Source organism: Arachis hypogaea, chromosome 1 (assembly GCF_003086295.3).
Source record: "Arachis hypogaea cultivar Tifrunner chromosome 1, arahy.Tifrunner.gnm2.J5K5, whole genome shotgun sequence".
Lineage (NCBI taxonomy): Eukaryota > Viridiplantae > Streptophyta > Magnoliopsida > Fabales > Fabaceae > Arachis > Arachis hypogaea.
The window spans coordinates 56,781,705-56,792,120 of NC_092036.1; the positions used below are offsets into that span (position 1 = coordinate 56,781,705).

Genomic DNA, 10,416 nt, shown 5'->3' on the forward strand with positions numbered 1-10,416 from the left:
AAAATCGACAAGATGAAAAAGTGACAAAAACAGATTAATGCTAGATGTTTTAAAAAGTAATCCATAGAAAGAGGCCTGACGAGGTCTGAGAAAAAATGAATTGCTAAAAATAACTTGGGATGGACCGACATGAAGAAGTCAAACCAATCGACCGAAGCGACAAAAAGTTATAAAAAGTAATCCATAGAAAGAGGCCTGACAAGGTCTGAGAAAAAATGGATTGCTAAAAATAACTTAGGATGGACCGACATGAAGAAGTCGGACCAGACTAATTAAAGCGACAAAAGTTATAAAAAGTAATCCATAGAAAGAGGCCTGGCCAGCCCTTATCAAAAGTGGATTACTAGAAATAACTTAGAAGGGTCCGACATGAAGAAGTCGGCCCAAGCCGATTAAAGCTACAGAGTTATAAAAAGTAATCCATAAAAGAGACCCAGCGAGGTCCAACTAAAAATGGATTACTAAAAATAACTCGAGAAGGACCGACATGAAGAAGTCGGACCAATCAGATTAAAGCAACAGAGTTACAAAAAGTAAATCCATTGAAAGAGACCCCGCGAAGTCCAATTAAAAATGGATTACTAGAAATAACTCAAGAAGGTTTGACAAGAGAAGTTGACCAATAGAAGGCGTGCGTTAGAAGGGACACAACTCGATCCAAAAAAGCGATAACCTCACCAAAATTGGTTTACAAGTGTTCTATGAGAATATTAAAAAGAATAGTTGAACAAAGCTTGCCTCAAAGGTCACTTCGACTGAAACAGGAAATAAACAAACATAAAGGCAATCAAAAAAGAAGTTGGTTAGCAAACGCTCCAACACTCTAAAGATTCCAGAGTTGCAAACAAAACATATCAAGAGGAATAAAGCTACTATAATGAAGACTCAGAAGGCCACCTGAAAGTCGACCTCAAGAGTTCGAAATCATTTCTTTTTCCTAAATAAAGTTGCTAAGAAAAGCAACTAAAAATTCAAAAGTCAAACCATTCAAAATTACAAAAAGTCAAAAAGAGTTCAAAGACCCACAAGACCATAAAACAAATCAAAAACTACAAAGGATTCTAAGACTCCCCAATGGCAGCATCTCGGGTGAAGGAGGACGAGTTGCGAGCGGGACAACATCAATGGTTCCATCCGGCCGATTCAGGATCTGAACATCAGGGTCTGACTTGGGATGGCCGACCTCAGCTGTAGGAATCGGAGACGTCAGGGCAACAGAAGCTTTGGTCAATGGCGCAGGAGGAGGATTTACATCTTCATCATCTTCATCAGGGGCAGGGATGATCTTACCAATCTCCACAATGTTGTCCAAACTGAAGAGAGTCAGGTCGAGCTCGGGAGCAAGAACTCAAACTTGAGCCTTCAAATTCTCATAGGCAGTAGTCACACTGTCCACAAGATGGCCCTGAAGCTCAGTATAATCAGCTTGAGCAGACTCCAACCTCTCCCTGGCCTCCAACAACTTGCCATAAGTCCGGACATAGCTTTCCTTATACTTTTGCGCCATCTCCTCAGCCAAAGCTGTAGAAGCCACTACAGTAGTTGCCCGAGTTTTCTCAGTTTCCAAATCTTTCTCCAGCTTTGCCACCTTTGCATCAAGTTCTTCCTTCAAACCTTTGATCCTATCATACTCCAACTTGGCATCCTCCATAAAGGCCTTCGTCGCATGAACCGGACCATCCTGAGCGGTCCGGAACAAGGCTGCCCCCATGTGCGCCATCTTAACGCTAATTCGGGTAATAAAGTCTAGATGGCAAATAATGGATACATCATCCGTATGAAGTCGGCCATAAGGAGAAATTTGATTGTCAACAAACCCCACAACATCAAAGTCAGGGGCATCCAAATCAAAGGGTTCAACAGTTCTCTATGTTTTTGGTGGAGGGCTGGCAGAAGGAGAAGAGGTGACACCAGATGTTGATCGGGGAGGATCAACCAAATAGACCTGAGGAGTTGGGATAATTTTCCTCGGCCCAGGGCCGCTGGAGGTCAGTTTCTTAGGGGGAACCTGAGAAGAACCTTCCCCTGCAGCCTGGCCTGAGATATTCTGAGCCGCGATCGCTTTTCATGCCTTCTTAAAGGCCTTCATAGAATCATTCGTCTTTACCATCTCTGAAAACACAGCACAAACCAGAAAGTGCAAAATGAGAAAAGGGATGAATTGACAAAACAAAATAATAAAACAAAATGAAAAAACCCAGCAAAAAAATTGGCAAACTACCTAATTCAGCCCGGAGAAGTGAGGGGTCCCCTAAAAACATCTTTGTATCGAGATGTGGAGGTTCCCCCCAATTCTCCTCCAACACATGCACAAAGGCCTGCTCGACCTCATCCAACATGTCCCATGAATATCTAGACACTACCACTTTCTTTTGCCAGTTTAAGGGGAAAGCCGGCTTATTGTTCTGCTCCAAGAAGAAAGGCCGAGCTCCTTCAACAGCTTGGACCTTGAAAAAATAGTTCTTAAAATCCCTAAAGGACTCATCATACATAGAAAAAACTTTCTTTACTTGAGCAGCTCGGAAAGAGATCCAGGAGGCCTTCTTCTTAGCTATCCCAGGCTTTGTCAAGACAAAAAGGTAAAGAAAGAGAGTTTGAGAAGGTCGGACATCTAATTCCTGACACAACAACTGAAAGATCTTTATGAAACCCCACGAGTTCGAATGGAGTTGGGATGGAGCTACGTTACAGGACCACAATAAGTCGGTCTCAAAGGAAGTAAAAGGAATAGTAATGTTCATTTGTCTAAAAAAATAGACATAAGCGTAAAAGAAGGGACATTCCCCCTGAGTCAGAGAAGGAAAACAAACCCTCTCGTCAGGGTCAAACGCTACCAACTCGTAATTCTTCTCCTGAGCTCTACTACTATAAATCCTGTGATGTTTCCTATGCTGCACACAGTACTCAAAATCAACCACAGAAACACACATCAAGACAAGGGAGTCCAGCCAGTCAGACATGCCCTCGGAGACTTTGGTGGATGTCTCGATAATGTTTTTGCGATAAGACATGGGTCAAGTAGTCCTACAGCAAGAAAAATGAAAAATGGGTTACTCATCAAAATAGCTCGGGGAAATGAAGAAACAGCTCGGACAAAAGCATGAAGTCAAATACAGTAGTTGAGAGGGAAAACCCTAGGACCTATAACAAGGACCAGTGGCACCCTTTGGAGGCAGTAACAAGGCAAGAACCCGAAAAGTAGAAAAATTTGAATCGACAGAACAGCCTAAAGACCTAAAACCCTAGCACAATTCCACAAGAAGATACAAAAAAATCCTATCCTGGCAGAAGATGATCCATGCAAAACCACAGAAGAAACTATCATACCACACAGAAATCATAAAAAAGATGCAATCTTTTTTACAGAGTAACAGTTTGGTGCACGAAATTGTGATCTCTTATAATGGCATTCAACTTGGTGTGCGCATTTACTAACTCGCACAACTAACCAGCAAGTGCACTGGGTCGTCCAAGTAATAAACCTTACATGAGTAAGGGTCGATCCCACGGAGATTGTTGGTATGAAGCAAGCTATGGTCATCTTGTAAATCTCAGTCAGGCGGATAATAAATGGTTATGGAGTTTTTGAATAATAATAATAAATAAACAGAAAATAAAGATAGAAATACTTATGTAGATCATCGATGGAAATTTCAGATAGGCATATGAAGATGCTGTGCTCCTTCTGAATCTCTGCTTTCCTACTGCCTTCATCCAATCCTTCTTACTTCTTTCCATGGCAAGCTGTATGTAGGGCATCACCGTTGTCAATGGCTACATCCCATCCTCTCAGTGAAAAAGGTCCAAATGCTCTGTCACGGCACGGCTAATCATCTGTCGGTTTTGGATCATGTCGAAATAGAATCCCTTGATTCTTTTACATTTGTCATTGATGAGCGGATAATATGTACGCTTTTTGGCATTGTTTTTAGTATGTTTTAGTATGATATAGTTAGTTTTTAGTATATTTTTATTAGTTTTTAGTTAAAATTCACTTTTCTAGACTTTATTATGAGTTTGTGTGTTTTTCTGTGATTTCAGGTATTTTCTGGCTGAAATTGAGGGACCTGAGCAAAAATCTGATTCAGAGACTAAAAAGGACTGCAGATGCTGTTGGATTCTGACCTCCCTGCACTCAAAGTGGATTTTCTGGAGCTACAGAAGCCCAATTGGCGTGCTCTCAACGGCGTTGGAAAGTAGACATCCTGGGCTTTCCAGCAATATATGATAGTTTATATTTTCCTAAGATTTGATGGCCCAAACCGGCGTTCAAAGTCACCCTCAGAATTCCCAGCGTTAAACGCCGGAACTGGCACAAGGATGGGAGTTAAACGCCCAAAATGGCATAAAAGCTGGCGTTTAACTCTAAGAAGAGTCTCTACACGAAAATGCTTCAATGCTCAGCCCAAGCACACACCAAGTGGGCCCGGAAGTGGATTTTTATGTCATTTACTCATCTCTGTAAACCCTAGGCTACTAGTTCTCTATATATAGGACCTTTTACTATTGTATTTTCATCTTTGGATCTTTGGAACCTTTTGATCTTTAGATCTTTTGATCATTGGGAGGCTGGCCTCACGGCCATGCCTAGACCTTGTTCTTATGTATTTTCAATGGTGGAGTTTCTACACACCATAGATTAAGGTGTGGAGCTCTGCTGTACCTCGAGTATTAATGCAATTACTATTGTTCTTCTATTCAATTCCGCTTGTTCTTGTTCTAAGATATCACTTGTTCTTCAACTTGATGAATGTGATGATCCGTGACACTCATCATCATTCTCACCTATGAACGTGTGCCTGACAACAACCTCCGTTCCACCTTAGATTGGGTGGATATCTCTTGGATTCCTGATACACGACGTATGGTTGATCGCCTGACAACCGAGCGCTCGCCTGACAACCGAGCCAGCCATTCCATGAGATCAGAGTCTTCGTGGTATAAGCTAGAATTGATGGCGGCATTCAAGAGGATCCAGAAGGTCTAAACCTTGTCTGTGGTATTCTGAGTAGGATTCAATGATTGAATGACTGTGACGAGCTTCAAACTCCTGAGGGCGGGGCGTTAGTGATAGACGCAAAAGAATCACTGGATTCTATTTCGGCCTGATTGAGAACTGACAGATGGATAGCCGTGCCGTGACAGGGTGCGTTGAACATTTCCACTGAGAGGATGGGAGGTAGCCACTGACAACGGTGAAACCCTTGCATACAGCTTGCCATGGAAAGGAGTAAGAAGGATTGGATGAAGACAGTAGGAAAGCAGAGAGACGGAAGGGACACAGCATCTTCATGCGCTTGTCTGAAATTCCCACCAATGAATTACATAAGTATCTCTATCTTTATCTTTATGTTTTATTCGTATATCACCCATATCCATTTGAGTTTGCCTGACTAAGATTTACAAGGTGACCATAGCTTGCTTCATACCAACAATCTATGTGGGATCGACCCTTACTCGCGTAAGGTTTATTACTTGGACGACCCAGTACACTTGCTGGTTAGTTGTGCGAAGTTGTGATAAAGAAGTAAGATTGCAATTGTGCGTACCATGTTGATGGCGCCATTGATGATCACAATTTCGTGCACCAAGTTTTTGGCGCCGTTGCCGGGGATTGTTGAGTTTGGACAATTGACGGTTCATCTTGTTGCTTAGATTAGGTATTTTTTTCAGAGTTCTTAAGAATGAATTCTAGTGTTTCAAGGTGATGTTCTTATCATCACCAAAGCTGATTGATCTTCATCAATTTAGCTATTGAATGCAATGTTCTGCTGAAGCTTGGCTAGCCATGTCTAATTTCTTTAGACTAAAGCTTTAGACTAACATTGCATGATTCCTGGAATTCTCATTAAGAATTTTGATATCTTTATTTTCTTTTCCACTTAATTTTCGAAAAATCCAAAAAAATTACAAAATCATAAAAGCCAAAAATATTTCTTGTTGAGTCTAGAGTCTCATATTAAGTTTGGTATCAATTGCATGTTTCTGTTCTCCTTGCATTCATGCATGTGTCTTCATTAATCTTCAAGTTGTTCTTGATGATTTCATTGCTCTAACATTTGAATTCTCTTGACTTGAGTATTTATGTGTCTCATATGCATTCTCATTTTGTTAGTGTCAGTAGTATACAAACTGCTAAGTTTGGTGTCTTGCATGCATTGTTATTTGATTTTAGTTGCATTTTGATTATTTCTCATTATTAAAAAAATCCAAAAATATTTTTAATTTGTGTCTTTTCAAGTCAATAATACAGAGAATTGAAGATTCAGAACATACTGCAGAGGAATTACACAGAAAAAGCTGGGCATTCAAAATGCCCAGTGAGGAAGGCAAACTGGCGTTTAAACGCCAGCCAGGGTGCCTGGCTGGGCGTTTAACGCCCAAAAGGGTAGTGGTTTGGGCGTTAAACGCCAGAATGTGCACCATTCTGGGCGTTTAACGCTAGGATGGCACAAGAAGGAAGATTTTGTTTTCAAATCAAATTTTTTTTAAGTTTTCAAAATCTTTTCAAAATCAAATCTTTTTCAAATCATATCTTTTCAATCAAATCTTTTTCAAAATCAATTTCTTTCTTTTTTTCAAAGAAGCTTGCTATCAATTAATGATTTGATTCAACATTTCAAGTATGTTGCCTTTTCTGTTGAGAAAGGTTTAATGTTTGAATCATATCTTTTCTTGTTAGCCAAGTCATTATTTTTTAAAATCAAATCTTTTTAAAAATGTTTTTCAAATCATATCTTCTCAATCACATCTTTTTAAAACCAATCATATCTTTTTAAATTTCTAATTTCAAAATCTTTTTCAAAAATGACTTGATTTCTTTTCCACTATTGGTTTTCGAAAATCAATTAGTGTTTTTCAAAATGTTTTCAAAATCTTTTACTTAATTTTCGAAAATTACTTCCCTTCTTCTCACATCCTTCTATTTATGGACTAACACTATTCCTCAATGAACAATTCGAACTCCATCTCTCTTGATAAGTTTGAATTCTTCTACTTCTGCCTTCTATTTTTCTTTTCCTCTGACATCTCAAGGAATCTCTATACTGTGATATAGAGGATTCCATATTTTCTTGTTCTCTTCTCTTTCATATGAGCAGGAGCAAAGACAAAAGTATTCTTGTTGAGGCTGATCCTAAACCTGAAAGGACCTTGAAGCGAAAGCTAAGAGAAGCTAAGGCACAATTCTCTGTAGAGGACCTAACAGAAATCTTCAAAGAAGAAGACCCCATGGCAGCCGAAAACAACAACAATGCCAACAATGCAAGGAAGGTGCTGGGTGACTTTATTGCACCTACTCCCGACTTCTATGGGAGAAGCATCTCTATCCCTGCCATTGGAGCAAACAACTTTGAGCTTAAGCCTCAATTAGTTTCTCTAATGCAACAGAATTGCAAGTTCCATGGACTTCCATTGGAAGATCCTCATCAGTTTTTAGCTGAGTTCTTGCAAATCTGTGACACTGTCAAGACTAATGGGGTTGACCCTGAGGTCTACAGACTTATGCTATTCCCTTTTGCTGTAAGAGACAGAGCTAGGATATGGTTGGACTCACAACCTAAAGAAAGCCTGAACTCTTGGGAAAAGCTAGTCAATGCCTTCTTGGCAAAGTTCTTTCCACCTCAAAAATTGAGTAAGCTTAGAGTGGAAGTCCAAACCTTCAGACAGAAGGAAGGAGAATCCCTCTATGAAGCTTGGGAAAGATACAAACAATTAATCAGAAAGTGTCCCTCTGATATGCTTTCTAAATGGAGCATCATAGGTATTTTCTATGATGGTCTGTCTGAACTGTCCAAGATGTCTTTGGATAGCTCTGCTGGAGGATCTCTTCATCTGAAGAAGACGCCTACAGAAGCTCAAGAACTAATTGAAATGGTTGCAAATAACCAATTCATGTACACTTCTGAAAGGAATCCTGTGGACAATGGGACTAATCTGAAGAAAGGAGTTCTTGAGATTAATACTCTGAATGCCATACTGTCTTAGAACAAAATATTGACTCAGCAAGTCAATTTGATTTCTCAAAGTCTGTCTGGAATGCAAAATGCACCAAGCAGTACTAAGGAAGCTTCATCTGAAGAAGAAGCTTATGATCCTGAGAACCCTTCAATGGAAGAGGTGAATTACATGGGAGAACCCTATGGAAACACCTATAATCCTTCATGGAGAAATCATCCAAATCTCTCATGGAAGGATCAACAGAGACCTCAACAAGGTTTCAACAATAGTAATGGTGGAAGAAACAGGTTTAGCAATGGCAAGCCTTTTCCATCATCTTCTCAGCAACAGACAGAGAGTTCTAAGCAGAACACCTCTGACTTAGCAACCATGGCCTCTGATCTAATCAAAACCACTCAAAGTTTCATGACTGAAACAAGGTCCTCCATTAGAAACTTGGAGGCACAAGTGGGACAGCTGAGCAAGAAAATTACTGAACTCCCTCCTAGTACTCCCCCAAGCAATACAGAAGAAAATCCAAAAGGAGAGTGCAAGGCATTCAACATGGCCGAACTTGGAGAGGAGGAAGAGGCAGTGAACGCCACTAAGGAAGACCTCAATGGACGTCCACTGGCCTCTAATGAGTTCCCCAATGAGGAACCATGAGAATCTGAGGCTCCCACTGAGACCATAGAGATTCCATTGGATTTACTTCTGCCATTCATGAGCTCTGATGAGTATTCTTCCTCTGAAGAGGATGAGTATGTCATTGAAGAGCAAGTTGCTAAATACCTTAGAGCAATCATGAAGCTAAATGACAAGTTATTTGGCAATGAGACTTGGGAGGATGAACCCCCTTTGCTCACCAAAGAACTGGATGACTTGTCTAGGCAGAAATTACCTCAAAAGAGACAGGATCCCGGGAAGTTTTCAATACCTTGTACCATAGGCACCATGACCATCAAGAAGGCCTTGTGTGACCTAGGGTCAAGTGTAAACCTCATGCCTCTCTCTGTAATGGAGAAGCTAGGGATCTTTGAGGTGCAAGCTGCAAAAATCTCACTAGAGATGGCAGACAACTCAAGAAAACAAGCTTATGGACTTGTAGAGGATGTTCTGGTAAAAGTTGAAGACCATTACATCCCTGCTGATTTCATAGTCCTAGAGACTGGGAAGTGCATGGATGAATCCATCATCCTTGGCAGACCCTTACTAGCCACAGCAAAGGCTGTGATTGATGTTGATAGAGGAGAATTGATCATTCAAGTGAATTAAGAATCCTTTGTGTTTAAGGCTCAAGGATATCCCTCTGTCACCATGGAGAGGAAGCATGAAGAGCTTCTCTCAAAACAGAGCCAAATAGAGCCCCCACAGTCAAACTCTAAGTTTGGTGTTGGGAGGCCACAACCAACTTCTAAGTTTGGTGTTGAACCCCCACATTCAAACTTTAAGTTTGGTGTTGGGAGGTTCCAACATTGCTCTGAGTATCTGTGAGGCTCCATGAGAGCCAACTGTCAAGCTAATGACATTAAAGAAGCGCTTGTTGGGAGGCAACCCAATCTTATTATATTTATCTATTCTCTTTTGTTATTTTATGTTTTCTGTAGGTTGATGATCATGAGAAGCCACAAAATCAATTGAAAAAGCAAAAACAGAATGAAAAACAAAAGGAAAAATAGCACACCCTGGAGGAAGAACCTGCTGGCGTTTAAACGCCAGTAAGAATAGCAGATGGGCGTTTAACGCCCAGTCTGGCACCATTCTGGGCGTTTAACGCCAGAAAGGGGCACCAGACTGGCGTTAAACGCCAGAAAAGGGCAAGCACTTGGCGTTAAACGCTAGAAATGGGCACCAACCCGGCGTTTAACGCCAGAATTGGCTAAGAATGCATTTTTGCACGCCACTTGGTGCAGGGATGACTTTTCCTTGACACCTCAGGATCTGTAGACCCCACAGGATCCCCACCTACCCCACCACTCTCTCTCTTTTTCACCCTTTCACCAATCACCTCAACACCTCTTCCCCAAAAACCCTTCCCCTATCAAATCCCATCTTTCTCTTCACCACTCACATCCATCCTTCATAAAACCCCACCTACCTCACCATTCAAATTCAAAACACTTTCCCTCCCAAACCCACCCATACATGACCGAACCACCACCCTCCCCCCACCCCTATATAAACCCATCTTCACTCCTTCATTTCCACACAACCTAAACACTACTTCTTCCCCTTTGGCCGAACCACAAAGCCATCTCCATCTCCTCTATTTCTTCTTCTTCTACTCTCTTCTTTCTTCTTTTGCTCGAGGACGAGCAAACCTTTTAAGTTTGGTGTGGTAAAAGCATTGCTTTTTGTTTTTCCATAACCATTTATGGCATCCAAGGCCGGAGAAACCTCTAGAAAGAGGAAAGGGAAGGCAAAAGCTTTCACCCCCGAGTCATGGGAGATGGAGAGATTCATCTCAAGGGTGCATCA

The 10,416-nt window shown here is 41.1% G+C and overlaps 1 non-coding gene across 1 annotated transcript; it reads right to left on the bottom strand.

Moving 5' to 3' along the window:
- Positions 1-7,635: 7,635 nt before the first annotated feature.
- LOC112712439 (small nucleolar RNA R71) lies at positions 7,636-7,743 on the bottom strand. Its single transcript, XR_003157798.1, has one exon. It is a non-coding gene; the product is annotated as a small nucleolar RNA R71 (small nucleolar RNA).
- Positions 7,744-10,416: the final 2,673 nt, after the last annotated feature.